The sequence below is a fragment of the Manis javanica genome, chromosome 11, assembly GCF_040802235.1.
Source record: "Manis javanica isolate MJ-LG chromosome 11, MJ_LKY, whole genome shotgun sequence".
In the NCBI taxonomy this organism is placed as follows: Eukaryota; Metazoa; Chordata; class Mammalia; order Pholidota; family Manidae; genus Manis; species Manis javanica.
In genome coordinates this window covers 118,303,912-118,319,223 of record NC_133166.1, presented here as the reverse complement: position 1 = coordinate 118,319,223, position 15,312 = coordinate 118,303,912, and the positions used below count along the sequence as shown (strand labels likewise).

The 15,312-nt window shown below is 48.8% G+C and overlaps 2 long non-coding RNA genes across 2 annotated transcripts in view; both read left to right on the top strand.

Moving 5' to 3' along the window:
* LOC108406284 (uncharacterized) overlaps positions 1-15,312 on the top strand; it is a 42,875-nt gene that overhangs the window by 16,919 nt on the left and 10,644 nt on the right. Inside the window, exons 2-3 of the long non-coding RNA XR_012123183.1 lie at positions 6,864-6,956; positions 14,969-15,116. This is a non-coding gene — a long non-coding RNA (uncharacterized lncRNA). The remainder of the gene's footprint in view (positions 1-6,863; positions 6,957-14,968; positions 15,117-15,312) is intronic.
* On the top strand, positions 17-2,071 carry LOC118967833 (uncharacterized). Its single transcript, XR_005055092.2, has 2 exons — positions 17-370; positions 1,526-2,071. It is a non-coding gene; the product is annotated as an uncharacterized lncRNA (long non-coding RNA).

Genomic DNA, 15,312 nt, shown 5'->3' with positions numbered 1-15,312 from the left:
CGGGGGGGGGGGGGGAATGATGGACAGTGCTGCCCGCGAGGCCGGGAGGCCTTTGGGGGCTTTGGGGCCGCGGAGGGCTCCGAGCGCTCTGGGGCGCGTTTGGTGGGGTTGGAGGGACCACCCGGGGAGGGACGGTAAGCCCAACTCGGACCCCGGCTTCAGAGGCGTCCTGGTCTCGAAAGAGACGGGAAAGCGTCTCTGGCCCCGGGGGCTTCAGGGCGGGCTGAGGTCTGAACCAGCACCCCGAGACTCTTGGGCAAGGGCCCGTTAGCAATCAGAGCTGTAGAGCGGCAGCCGCCACATCCCGAAGTGATTGCGCCGTAATGTAAATGGGGAAACGGGAAGGTGGACACGGGGCCACGGGAGGCAAGTGAGTCAGAGGCGGGGCTGGGAAGGGGCTCGCCTTCCCTTGCTCCGAGTCTACTAAGGGGCAAAAGGGTGCGGAGTGGGGTCGCGGCCGGCTGGGGTTGGCCCCGCTCCTTCGACTCCGCCAACCCTGTCCGCCTCTTGCTAAAAGCAAATATGGCTCCTTGTGCGGGTTTATGCAACAAAGGTTGGGAGGAGACCGCCTTCCTTGAGGGAGTCCTGGGGGTGAGCCACCTGGGCTTCTGAGGAAAGAAAGAACCCGTGCGGCTTAAAATTTAGATTGGGGTTAGGAAAGAAAGGAAAAGCCATTTGGATCTGGAAGACCGGTCATTAACGCCATTTTGAAGTGACCTTTGTTATTGGCCCAGTCACAGGAGCCTCAGGCTGAGGAGGCTCTATACAGACCACCCTCTGGGGTTGCCCTTGGAGAACAGCTGATGGGGCTGAATGCCTGACAAGCATTCCAGGTGCAAGGGACCCTGGAGGGGCAGGTCCCGAGCACAGGGTGGGTGTGAATTCAGGGATGGCAGAACTGGAGTTAGGCCTGAGCTTCTGTCCCCCAGTCTGTTGGCTTCTAGGTTCACTGTCTTAGCCAAGGCCTTCCACACAGAGGTGGGCCACCTATCTATTTTCTTTAATAAAAGGACCTCAGGATAAAGTTGGCAATACATGTATAAAAACTATAACTTTATTGCTGGACAGAAAAGAAAACTTGCATAAATGAATTGACACCATGTTTCTAGATGGCCAACCTCAGTTCTGTAAAGATGGCAGCAGTCTCCCCAAATAAATTTATCTATTCAGTGCAATTTCTGTAAAACTCAGCAAGTTTTTGGAACTTGACAAAGTGATTATAAAGTTCCTTTGGAAGAGTTAAGTGTGTAGAATACCTGATAAGCATTTGAGAGGGGGGGAAAAAAAGGGTTATGAGGGTAGATTTGCCCTCCCTGATATAAAAAAAAAGTACTATGAGCAGTTGTTACTGGCACAGGAAGGAACGAGCAGAGTGCAACAGCCCTATGCACATACCTATGGGAATCTGGTAGATGCTAAAGTGGAATTTCAAACTAGGGGAGAGAGAATGGATTTTTAAAAATGTTGAAACAATTGATAGTCATGTAAAAAACTGATTTACTCTGTATTTCAAAATACGTTCCAGGTGGATAAAGATGCACAGCTTAAAAAAAAAACCTATGAAGTTACTAGAAGAATATATAGGTTATCTTGTAGAATTTTGGGGTAGCGTGTTCTTCTGAAGCTGTCAAAAACCATAGAACAGTTGGCAGATTTGACTACTAAAAAATGAAAAGCTGGGCAGCCAAGGTGGTGACCAGAGAGCAGGAGACTTGGGCTGTGCCGGAGCTGGAAGGGTGCCTTGCCCTCCAGGAAGATGATGGTGGAGGAAGTAAGGACCAACCATAGAATTACGCCAAAGAAAAATGCCAAAGTCTTGAGAGAAGAGAGAACCTGCCAAAGAGAAAATAAGCGACACTCCCAATTCCTGAAAGAGCTCCCAAATGTAACAAGATTGCAAAACAATGTTTCTAGAGTACCTTGGTGATCCGCTATACCTTCGATGACAAGAAAGGGATGAATTTAGAACAGAATCTGCCAGTGGGAATGAAGAGGAAAATAGAGAACCCTTGGAGTGTTGAAGCTAGAACTGTTTGCCTTTTTCAACCAATAAAAATAAAATTGAGAAATGCTTTGAATAACAAAGATCGATCAAGATGGATCTTCAGGACAATGACCGGGTCAGGGCATGTTTGTCAGAGTTTGTTAAAATGTATGGGTGGACTAAGGTAGTTGCTAGTGAGTCACTTCAGTTGGACAAAAGCACTTGGTAAAAGAACAAAGGGTCTGGTGTCACAACAGCTTCATAAACTCAAGATACAGATAGTTAAGTATTTGAGAGGCATATCTAGGAAAAAACGGTATAGTTTTTGGAATGTGAAGCTGACTGGAGTCAAGTAGGTAAAAAGGCCAACAGAATTGTTTTGGTTTTTTTGCAAAAATGAGTGATTTAATTTCTTAAAGTTAAGGTTAATTAGCATACAATGAAATGCACAGATTCTTAGGTGTTTAATTAAATGAGTTTGATACTCGAATACAGCTGAAACAAGGTACAGAACATTTCCATTACCCCAGAAAGTTCCTTTGTATCCCTTTCCAGTACATTTCCCCTGAACCCTCCCCCACAAGACAACCACTCTCAAAATGTTTTTCAGTATTAACTTTGCATGTTGTAGGTTTTCATATAAATGGAATCATACAACACCATAAAGACACCGTAAAGCTCAAATACAAATGACCAATTGAGTTGACATTTGTAGCTCTTTCAATAGTGAAGATTAATAATGCTCCTATATAATATATATTCATATGTCTAGATACATATTACATAAATATAAATGACTTTCTGGTTGGCTTCCCTGCTACTGTGTATCATAAACTGGAGGACAGATGTTGCTTCTGTCTTTATCCTACAATTCTCCAGCATTTTGCAAGATGCTTATTACTTGGTGCTCAGTATTTATTGAATGAACAGATGGATGAATGATTGAATACAGAGGATGTATTAAAGCCAGGTAACTGGGTTGGGTACCAGTCGGGAGGCAAGAGCCCTAGTTCTCAGTGAATGGAGGAGACAGCAGATTGGAGAGAGCTGGAGAGGACAGAGCAGAAGGGATGAGGTGGCTGAATGGCTAACACCGGGGGTGGAGACAAAGGGTGGCAGGTGGGAAAGAAAGATCCCCAGCTTTCCGGCCCGGGCAGCTGGGTTTGGATGCCATTTCCTGAGGATGGGAGCCCAGGAGGAAATGCGTTTGGCAAGGAAAATCAGCTCGCTTTTGTCTGGCAGTGCCAAGTTTCAGGGCCTCCGGACATTTGGTGCACAGAGCCAGCATGAAGTTGGACCCACCTGAGGGGAGTGGGTCTGTTGCAGAAAGTAGGTTTCCTGACCAAGTATTCGTTCAGTGCTTGGTCAGCTGCGGTGACCCCATCACTGCAAAACTGAGGGGCAGTCTGGGCTGTAGAAGGTCACTGGGGGAGGTGGCTGGGAAGAATGAAAGATACATCTTGTGCTTGTGTGTGTGTGTGTGTGTGTGTGTGTTTGCTTGGGCCATTCCCCACCTTCTGGGAGCCCAGGGTGTCAGAACTGCCATCTCCAACCCTCTAGATTTTTCTGAAACCGTGGCCTGGTCTTCGGACATTTGTTGACAGGGTTCAGCCTCCCTCCCCTCGATCCCCAGCTCCTTGTGACTTCTAGGAGGAGTTTGGCTGGCCTCCAGGGACAGCCACCTCCCAGGGCTGGGACAGGGGGAGGGGCTGCAGGCAGGAGCAAAGCTGGGAGGGTTGTTTCTGCAGGACACTGGTTCACGCCAGAGCTGTAGCGGGCAGAGTGTGGGTTGTGGCTGAGATCTGCTGCCCCACCGTGACTCAGCACTCTGGTGTCACAAGGGCTTGGGGCTTGGGCTCCAAAAGTGCTTTGTCACTCTGGGAAGAAGAAGGTGAGAAGGCTGAGAGGGCTATGGTTTCACTATGGGGAGAGGGAAAGAACAGCCCCCCACTCCCTAGTGTGGCTGGCCATACAGGCTGGACCCGGAACAGAGGTCTCCCAGCCAGGCCTCAGACTGTATTCTTCCTGGAAAGCGGGGTGTCACTTTTCCTATCTAATTCTTCCTCAGTGCCTTCCCACCTCAGAGGGAGTTCTCAGCAGATGTTGGTGCCCTTCTTCCCTTCTAGGGATTGTTGCTGTGGGGTTACAATGTAGGATTCCACAGCTGCAAATTCAGAGCCCCTCAGAATGATAAGACTTGGGAAGGATTTTAGGGTCTCCAAATCAGCTTGTTTCACAGCTACAGGTAAAGGGTCGGCCCAGGTTTGCCCAAGGCCATGTTGTTGGCAAAAACACACGCTGGAAATGTAGGATCAGACCCATGAGGGCATAAGGTGTGCTCGTTAAAAACAGTGAGTTTGTTTTTGGACCGTGTGTATGAAAAGCTGATCACAGTGAAGAAAAATCCCAGGGTTGGAAACACATGGATTGGGAAAGAATGGTTGAGTGATGTTTTAAGTGAATAGCTGATATTTTAAATATCTGGGATTCCCCCTGAAGTTAAATAAAGTGACATGTACCAGAAATTAGAGTTCAGCAATCTAGAAATTGGAAAAAGCAATGCTGAATCAGAGTCACAGATATTTCTGGATAATGCAACCATGATTCAGAGAACTTGTCCTAAAGCCATTTCTTAAAAACCCATGAGGCAATGTAGACTCAAAGTCTGGGTACTCAGGATCCCCCTGCTCCAGAGGTTGAAGTCAAGAGCCACCATCTTGGGTGTAAGAGGAGAACTGAGACTGGCAGGCCTGCTTGAGGGCAACTCAGGTCTTGCGGCCTCTGTGGGAGTTCCCACCGGGAGAGCCCAGCGTGCTCACCTCTCCAGAGCCCCTATCCCTTGGGCCCTGGCTGGTGTTTGCTTGTCCGTCTTCCCGTTGGACATGGAGCTCCGTCTTGTGCTGTATTCCCAGACCCTAGCATGGCCTGGGGGGCTTCCAGTTCCAGCGGTTTGCCGCCCTAGAGCTCTCCTCTGGAATGACCAAACTCAGTGGAATATCTGTTTTCTATCTTGGGACTGTAGGGCCCTGGAGGTCAAGGATCTTGCCTTTGATGGTCTCTTGCTGTGTCCTTCCAAATGATCCCCTGGGTATCTTCCCACATTCTAGATGCTTTGAAGAGATCACCTGGTCTCTCTGTACCTTGGACCTGTATGTATTTAGAGTATCTGGAGCAGTTCTCCCCCATGCTACCCTGTCGCCTCCTCCCCCCACCCTGACTCTAGGTGCCTGGATTAATGTTGCACCCTGTGACCTGATACCTAGCCACACTGCCCGCCCACGTCACCCGATCCAGGCTCAGCTGTGCCCACCGCGGCTGAACCAGGAGAGGTCCAGCTCAGCAAAGGTGGCAGGGGGGAGCAACAGCCAGCAGCCTCAGAAAGAAGGAAAGAGAAGGGTGGCGTGCTCACTTTGGCAGGGCCAGGCAGCCAGGGGCTGGGCGGCTCCTGGTGGAAATGGAGTCTTGGGTCTGCCTTGGCCTTCACGGTGCACACATACTTGGCCAACACCTGGGGGAGGCTGTGCCGGTACACTCTGCCTGTGGGTGCCCCCTGAGGAACTGGGGAAGCTGCAGTTACAGGCTGCGCAGAGTCGGGGGTGGGGTGCGGAATCCTAGCCTCTCGTGTGGGGAGGGGAGGTGGGGGACAGGACAAAGACGCTCATTAGGAGTCTCAGCCTGGGGCAGAGGGGAGGAGGAAGCTGAAGGGCAGCCTGGGGCTGACCGGGCTGGGAGGCAGGAGAATGGGGCATCTGGAGTGAGCAGCCAGGGGACTTTCCTGCCACTGGTGACGTTCCTTAGGTGCAGTCTGGGCAAGCTAGCTTGTGTGGCTGGTCAGCAGGGGGGAGTCCTGAGTGTCCTTTGAGAGGGGTCAGGACCAAAAGACCTCATGGTCAGCGTGGAAGTGACCCCGGTCAGCCAGTGGCTGCTCCAGGTGTCCTGGCCCCTCATTTCCTGCCTGCATTGCCACCTGCAGCCTGACCCCGCTCCAGCTTTGCTCTTTTCTGCCCTTCCCAGCTCTATGAAATGCAAAGGGAAGCACTTAAGCTCTGACCCCCACCCCCAAAAAACCTCCCCAAGGCCTCTCCACTGCTCCAGGGGTAGAAGTGTAAGTCCTCTGTGCGGCCCATGGCCTGCCACTCCTCCCGGAGCTCCTCTCCAGGCACTCCCCGCAGCCCAGCAGCTCTGTCCCCCCATGTCAGGACCTGGCACAACTGGCCCCTTTGCCCGAATGCCCTCCCTGACTTCTCTGCCTGAAAAACGGGCCCAACCTTCAACTCCCAGCTCACATATCCTCTGAGGCTTTTCCTAACTCCATGGCCACTTGAGAACCTGCCTGCTCGGTGCCTCCAGCTCTGAACATTCCCCCACTGCCACCCCTGTACTGCAGGGACCTGTTGTGCCCCTGCCTCCGGTGCTAGAAGGGGAGCCCCTGGCCCCATTTCTCTTGGCCATGCCTCGCCTGTCCCCCCTCAGTACCCAGGGAAGAGCCAGTCTCACTGCCTCCTGAGAGCCCTGTGTTGGATTTCATCTCAGAGCCCAGCTCTTACATTTCCAGTTATTGAGGAGCTTGCCTCCAAGGTTTGCTTTGCTGTCTTTACTTTAGTAAAACCAGCACCTTCTACCTTGCTCATGGAAGATGCAGGTGACCACTCCTCGGGTCTGAAGATTATTCCCCGGCAGAGGCCTGAGAACACTGCATGGCATGGGGGTCTGACCAGTTGGGCCATGGGACAGTGACGCCATGGTCACAGGTTTCTGCTCTGAGGACAGGCTCCCTTTGCCTGCCTCTGTGGTCACAGTGTTTCCTCAACTGGAGGCATTCGCAAGAGGTCACAGGGGGCCAGGGAGGAAATGTTGAAGGATGGATTCTCTCTACTAGGAAATGTGCCACGTGCTCCCTGATGATGGGACCAGAGCATGCTTGGAGTCACCATCATGCCATGGACATGACGTGCCAGAGAGATCACACAAAGTAAGCTGACACCTTACTGTGGCTGACACTGACACCACCTCTGAGGACGAGGTAGGGCAGGTAGCCTGGCTGTAAGCAGAGGAGGAAACAGAAGGTCAGAGAGGTTCAGTGACCACCTTGCCCAAGGTCCCACAGCTGGTAAGACCCTGGAGTCTAATTGTGGGGTGATTTTCCAGATCTGGGGCCCTGATGCATCCATTATGATAACGAAAGTCAGCACAGCTGCTAGTACATGACCCTTGGCCACTAGGCGTGGAGGGAGAAAGTCCTTGAGATTCCAGTTGCTTGGAGACTATAATATCTTTATAGGTGGAGAGCAGTTCCTGCAGCCCAGAGCCCCAGGCAAAGGTGAGCCAGCATCCAGGCACCCAGGTTGGCAGATGGCACTTTCAAAGTAGTTGCTGTGATTCCCACCAGCAGCAAAGAGTGATTATCACAATTAACAGGCCGATTACACAGGAGTCCTGTTTGGTTGGTGGGAGTTCTGTGGTTTTTCAGAACCACAGGGACCTCATGGCAAGGTTCAGATGGTGAACTTGGCCTTCGGTTATCTCCTGAGCTTGGTGCTCATGGCCGGCACCAAGGAGATGACATGACTGGGAGGCCTGGAGACCCTTGGCAATTCAGCAGCATCTTTGAGTCAGGCCCGCTGCTGAGACCTGAGGGTACTTCTAGAACATGCCATTAATGGGAACCGAGGCTGGCTCCTCAGACCTGCAATGCTCCCTGTGGGCCTGGAGGCCTCTGCTTGGCCACAGGTGGACGCACCAGGGTTGGAAACTGTGCGTAAGGCCTCCCCCAAGGGCTCACAGCCTTTCATTCCCCTGTGGGGTCTGAGAATCAGGTAAACTCTCCCAAAAGACCCTTTAGGTCCCTGGGGCTGGAGCTGATCATGCATCAGGTGCTTAAGATGACCTACTTCCCAACTAGAGCAAATTGTCTTGATTACTGTAGCTTTGTAGTAGAGCTTGAATGTAGCTCTAATTTTTTTCCTACTTGCTCCCCTGTCCCGATGTCCTTTCGATCTTGTGGGGTGGTGTGTGGTGGTAGTGGCAGCAGTCCAGACATTCTGCATTTTCTGGAATTAGTGATTTCTCCAAGAGCCACACCTGCCTTCCCACATCCATCCCCCTTCTGGATACTAGATGCAGATTTTCCTCTGGGGGGCCTATTTCTTCCCCTCCAACTTCTGCGATTTATCGGCTGTGATTAGAACAGCCTCTCTCCCCAGATTCAGGGGTAGACTTGTTTTCTGTCCTTGAAACAAATTTTCTAATTTACCTTTAAAATCATCCAAATGGCAACGGATTCCTTCATAGGTCACAGAATTTTCAGGCCAGGAAGATGCCTTTGAGACTATCTAATCTAATACTCTAATTCAGTCACTAACTTAAAATGCCGATTTTGTGCCAGGCCCTAGACAGATAAAGTAAGGTCCAGAGCAGGGAGGGGACTGACTCAGGGTTCCACAGGAAGGTAGTGGCTGAGCTGAGACCAGAATCTAGGCCTTCTGACCCCCACACCAGTGTTGTTTCATTCCAGTCCTCTGCTTCCTGAGATTAAGTTACATATGGTTATGTGAGCATGAAAAAGAATGGGGGACTATATGCTAAGGAGCTGTCTGGTTTCCTGGGCAAAGCAGGGGTAGTGAGAGTTGCAGAGAAGGGGAGAGAAGGAAAAAGAGTGTCAATGATAAAAACAACACTTTTGAAAAATGTAGCACGTACAATACGTGAAACACACACACACAACTTGCCTTGCATATGTAGAGAATAACTAGAAGGGAACGACTGAACAAATTATTCCTCAACACTGAGTCAGGCTATGGAGCTAGTAGTGAGTAAGACACCGTGTCCACCCTCAGGCACTCCGAGCCAGCCTCACGCACATTCCCTGTGCGTGTCTAGTGACCACCCTGCCTGCCTTTGCTCTGCGCTGCAAAGGCTGCCCTGGGCCCAGACGTTCACCTCCCATGTGGGACCCAGGGGCAGCAGGCAGCACCTAGCCACTGTGAGTGGGGCTTGATGAAGCTGTTCATAACTGAGCAAAACAAATGCCACGTGCCCTGTTTCTCTAAACAGGAGACAGACCTGGGGAAATGAGTTAGAATCAAACTTAGGAGGGCATCTGTTGAGGGGCCGCCAAAGTTCCTCAGCCCTGACCTTGCTTATCCTCATCCCTCCAAGCTTTACTCGCCTTCCAGGGCCGTTGAGACCAGCAGCGGCCGCCCTGTGCCAGCTGTATCTGCCTGACAGGTGGCAGCTGCACAAGGTCTCATCCATGCTGGCATCCCTCCTGCCGGTCCCATTAGTGCTCTGCTTCCCACCAGAGCTGGCAGTGCCCACAGGTCCTGCATGGGCCCCACCTCTCTCCCTTTGCTTCAGCCTTTCCTCCCCAAAGCTGTCCCCCCAAAGACCTACCCTTCCCCAAACTCCAGTCTAAATCCTGCCTCTGCCAAGGAGTCTTCCAGGATTTGGAGCTCATCCATATTCCTCTAACTTTGGTCCCTTCAGCCTTTACTGAGTGACAGGAGGGCACTTGTGCCACAGCACCAATGTTCCTCCATTGCTGTGGGGAGACCCAGGGCTCCGTGGCACAGGAACCTCATTTTCACCTCTGCTTGCAGTCCCCACGTCCATGCCCTGACACTGTGCAGGGGGCTGCCCGTCACATCACTGGCTGGAAGTAACTAAGTTGTGAAAAGCAGGAATTCTTGCCCCAGCAAGGTCCTCCATTTCTTGAGATTCAGTTCTCTGCACTTAACTGAGGGTAAGGGACCCCCAACCCCCACCCCAGCCTCAGCTCCTTCTCAGGAGCCCCAAATGGAAACCTCAGAAGTCAGAATCGGCCTCTGGAGTTTGCCTTTAGCCCAACCAGCTTCATCAACCCTTTGGCAAAAAAATCTTATATTCTAACATAAGGAGGCCTCAGGTCCAATCTCCAACTTGCTGGGTGGGTTACACTCAGTCCCTTTTCTTAAAAAAGAACCCAATAATAATAAAAACTAATACTTAATAATAAAAGTTAATACTTTCTGAGCCTTTATTATATAGGCCAAACGTGCCATTTGAGAGCTGAGGAAACTAAGGCATGGGACTACCAGGTAACTTGCCCAAAGACACCCACAGTTCAAAGCCAGAGCCCACACCCTTTAACTGCTCCCTGCTGCTCAGATCACTCATCCCTCCACGTTGGCCTGTCCTTGGCTCGTTGCTCTCCTCTGTCTGCCCAGGACCCATCGTGGGGCAGCCAGATGGGGAATTCCGTCTGTTTGCCAGGCTCTCCCTAGGAGGACACGGAGGTCAGCACAAACAGCACGCCAAGCCCAGCCTCCCAGACACCCTGTTCCTCTCTGCCACATCTAGGCAGGGGAAAGTTTCTGAAAAGTTCCCAGATTTCAGATTGGCTCTCATCACTGTCAGTGTAAGACTGGAGGGTGTGAGGGCAGCGGCTTCGTGGGGCCAGCCCTTGTGAAAGAACTCCAGAGAAAAATCACTCCGGAAAGCAATGGCTTATACTCAAGATACAAAGAGCCCCAGGTTGTACCCCAGGTAATGGATAGGAGAGCTGGGAGGTCTACATCAGTCAGGATGACTTTAGTTTTAAGCAACAAAACACAACCCATACGAGCTTAACAACAAAGGGTGTTTATTGACTCATGAGCTGTAAGATCAGGAGGAGGTGGACTTCAGGTATGGTTCCATCAGGGCTCTGGCACCATTTATCTGTGATTTTCAGATCTGTTCCCAAGCATGGCACTTACCCTCAGGCTATTTTCTAGCAGCATCCAGGGGTGCAGGCCTCCTTCTCACTTCAGGGGTAATTTTAGATGCCTCCTCCTCCCTCCCCTTTGCCCCCCGCCTCCGCCCAGTTTCACAAGCATTGTCTGACTGGGTCTCTCTTGAGCCAGTACTGCCTCTCTGATTTTAAGCAACTGCTTGAGCTAACCAAGAAGATGGAGTTGATTAATGTTTCTAAGTGGCATTCGGGCCCCTGGGCTCACTGGAGATGGGAAGAATCTCTGTCAGGTACTCTGTGGTCTGACTTGCTAGTATCTGATTTACCAAATAATACAGCTATCTCGGTAGCAGGACACTGGAGCTGGGGCACCCAGGCCTGTGCCCTTTAGAGTTTAGTACTCTGTGGGTCTCTTTGGAGAACAATGAGGGACTCAACTCTTAGATTCTGGAGGCCCACTGTACATCACAGCAAACATTAAAGCATGCTTACACCCCACATAATCAAAAAATTATTTTAAAAGTGTTGAGAATTGCAGCTGAGTAGGCGATGGTGTTACAGTTTGTAAACATTTACTTTTATTGATTTTGCTGTTTTCCTTTTAAATTTAGGAGCCAAGACATTTTCTTGGGCCCTTGCAAAGTTCATGGGCACTAGGTCTGGGCCTTTTGTGCATAATGGAAAACTCAACCCTGGTTGAGGCTGATGATGGTGACTTGTGCGTGTGCCCCTGAAGAACACCAGGCCTGGAGCCAAATCAGTGGCAGTAGGTCCTGGGTCCTAGGTCTGCCACCAACTAGCTGAGTGACCTTGGGCAAGTTGCCAACCTCTCTGGGCCTCTTTGTGGTCAATGGTCAGTGGGTGATAAGGCGCTTACATTTCTTTCCCTTGTACTTCCTGGAGGAGCAGTCCTTCCTGCTGGAAGAGCAGAGGGGATTCACTGAGTGTTGCCAGGCAAACCCAATTCCTCTGGGATCCATTTGACAGAACTTAGCTGACTGCCCTGTCCCTGCCAAGCAACCAGCCAGGTTCTGAGGGCATGGAGCTCGCTGAGTCAGGGCTTCGGCATTCACAGTGGTGCAGGCAGGCGAACTTAGAAGCAGCAACAGTGGGAACCCACGTGAGGTGGGAGTCAGGGGAGCCGGCTGACAGCCTGAGAGTCACGGGAGGACCACATGGCTTGCGAAGGAAGGAAGGTGCCCAAGCCAAGTCAATTCAGCAATGACTGCAGAGGCACCTGGGGGTGTGGGGGGAGCCAGCAGGGCTGCAGACGCTGCTGGTACCCCTGGCGCAGCGATTTCTTTCTTTCTTGGATTTACCCATGGCTGCTTTCACTGTGCATCCAGGTACCAAGGCCCCCAGGCCTGGCCTGGAGCAGGATAGGATGGGACACCAGTGGGAGCTCAACTCAGACCAGATTTTGGGAGGCGGCATATTTTTTGGCAAAATTACTTCACAAGGGAGTATTGTGTTCTTCCATCAGGAGGCATGTGGTGTCTGTGTTTCTGCTTGCTAGCAGCTGTTGATCTATTCATTTATTAGGATTGGCAAAATGGTGATATTCAAATCTATCCTTCCTTCTTTTTCTCCCCCCTTTAGTTACTAGTTTTCCAAATAATAAGCTAGTTCTCTAATATCCACCAAAGGCTATCGATGAGTTGTTTTTTGAGTCCAGTGGCAGCCTATCCCCATTACCCTAGAGTCCTTTGCACAAAGCCCTATATTGGCGGTCTTGGGTAAATTCTTTGCTTTCTGCTCCAAGCTCAAGGTCACTTTATATTTTTGCTCCCCCAGTTTTGCAATCAGCTGCTTCCCCAAGGAGCCCTGGTTCCCTTTATTTGAAAATGGTTTTTAGAGGCCACCATTTGGATACCAGAAATGTTCATGGTTTCTGCATCATTCAATAACACTAGGCATTTTCAGAGGTCAGAGGCAGGATTTTTTTGTTTTCATTTTAAGAAGAAATGTGAGTTCGTATGGATACTTTCCATTCAAATTCAGAGTTCTAGGGTTTTTGCTTAATCTTACATTTTTTTGTATCTGAATTGACTTTGTCCCATGCTTCAAATCTCAGTTCTCAAGGACACCTACGTAATTATTTTGTTACATTTTTCTCTACAGAGTAACACAATGTCTCAGAGTAACAATTCCAATATTACCACCAAACAATCATTTCTGATAACAGCGTAATATTTTGTTTTTGTAGTTTTCTTCTTAGAGTAAATCCCACTAGGAATACGTGGTCAAATTCTAAGCTTAGAAGGCACTTAGAATAGTTCCTCTCTGTGTATTTCTGCTACCAGCTCATCACACAGGAGCCTCTACTATGTTTTGCTTTCAATTTTTAGGAGTTGCTTTTTACAGTTTAATTTAGTTTTATAATCATGTAAAACATGTATATGGTCAAAGTCAAATCTATAAAATATGTTTAAAGGTCTAACTCCTCTGCCCTGTTCCTTCTTTTTGTTTAAACCACCAATGTTTATTTTTTCATTACAAGAAAGTACGTATTTCTACTTTTTATTTTTTTATCTCCCCTTCTTAGATAAATAGTACATTACACACACTTTTCTCCACCTTGTTTTTTTCTTTGAACAATGTCTCCTGCGGATCACATCATTAGTAGTTAGGGATCATCCTCCTTTTTAAAGAAGTTTTGGCAAAATACACATAATGTAAAAGTTACTGTCTTAACCGTTTTGATATGACGTGCCATTCAGTGGTATTCAGTATATTCACATTGTTGTGCAGCCATCTTCTCCATCCACCTCTGCAACTCTTTCCAGCTTGTAAAATTGAAACTCTGTATCTGTTAAACAATAACTCTCCATCCCCACTCCCCCCAGCCCCTGGAAACCACCTTCTCTTTGTGTGGTTTTGACTACTCAAAATACCATACAAGTAGAATGATACAATATTTGCCTATTAGTGACCGGCTTATTTCATTTAGCGTAATGTCCTCAAGGTTTGTCTGTATTGTAGCATATTGCAGAATTTCCTTCCTTTTTAGGGCTGGATAATATTCCACTGTATGACTAGACCACATTTTGTTCATCCATTCATCCATCAATGGACACGGGTTACTTCCAGATTTTAACTATTGTGAATGATGCTGCTATGAACATGGGTGTACATGTATCTCTTTCGGTCCCTGCTTTCAATTCTTTTTGGTATGAAACCCAGAAGTGGGTTGCCAGATCACATGGTAATTCTATTTTTAATTCGTTGAGGAACCTTCCTCATTCTTTTTATGACTGCAAAGTACCTCATTGTGTGGATGTCCTACTGTTTATTCTTCTAGGCCTTCCTGATGGACATCTGGCTTTCTTCCAGGCTTTAGCTATTACAGAGCTGCAATAAATAGCCTTTTCCCTGTGTCTCTTTGTATTGTTTGCAGTGTGTCTTTAGGGAAGATTCTTAGAAGTGGGATGGCAGGATCAAAGGGCACACACACGTGTAGTCTGATGAGGTATTGCCAAATTCCCTTCCATAGGCACAGTGCATTTTGCATTCCCACCAGCAAAGTATGAGAAAGTCTGTTTTCTCACAGCCTGGACAAGAGAGTATTTTGTTAAACTTTTGGATCTGGGCCAATCTGGTCAGCAAGAAATAGTTCCTTGGGTAAAATCTGCATTTCTTTAACTGCCTCAAGGTTGAGCAACTTTTCCTATAGCTTTGAAACATTTGCCTTTCTTTTCTGTAAACTGTTCGTATTTTTCGTGCATTTTTCTCACAAGTTGTTGGCCTCGTAATTTACATTATGAGCTCTTTATGGTCTTAGACTGTTCTTACAGTAACCCTTTGTCTGTGATATAGTTGTGAACCTTTGTTTTTAAAACCAATCTGTCATTTGTCTTGTTTTTTTTAATTAAAAAAAATTTTTGTCCCTCGAAACTTCATTTCCTTGAAACGTATTAATTTTTCCCTTTATTCCTCCTGGATGAATCAGAATTAGGAAAGCTTTAACCACTCTCAAATTATAAAAGTATCTACCCACATTTCCCTTTAGGACTTAGATGGTTTGATTTTTTACACTCAAATCTCCAATCCTGTTGGCATGCATCCTGGTAAACAAGAGGACCGCTCTAATCATTTCAGATTCCACAGAGCTCGCCAATTATTGGAACACTAACTGTTAGATCACCTATTGTTTCCCCACAATTTATGACTCTGCCTTTATCACATACAAGCTTTCCATAGGCAGAGGGGGCTATTTCTGGATTTTGTGCTCTGTTCTCCCAAGCAATCACTTTATTTCATTTACCACTGCTCAGGACCCTTCCTGCCAAGGTAACCCCTGGAGAGGGCTCCTACCTGACAACAAAGCCCTTTGCTCCACGCCCGGAGGTCAAGCTTTGGAGGCAAATGCCCTGGAGAGGGAGCTCTGTGGGAGGCAAATTCACACTAACCCACAATCTGCAGGTAAGGAGGTGTTTCTGGAGAATCACCTTCAGAGAGGTAGGCCCTCTGGCAGTAGAAAACCCTTACCCTGTCCCTGGGAAAGGGTTAGGTGGAACCACACTCTATGCCTTAGAACCAGGGCTGGGGCGGGTGGGGGTGGGGAATCCAAGGCCTGGCTAACGGTAACCCTTGAGGGATCATTTCTTTATAGGAACAC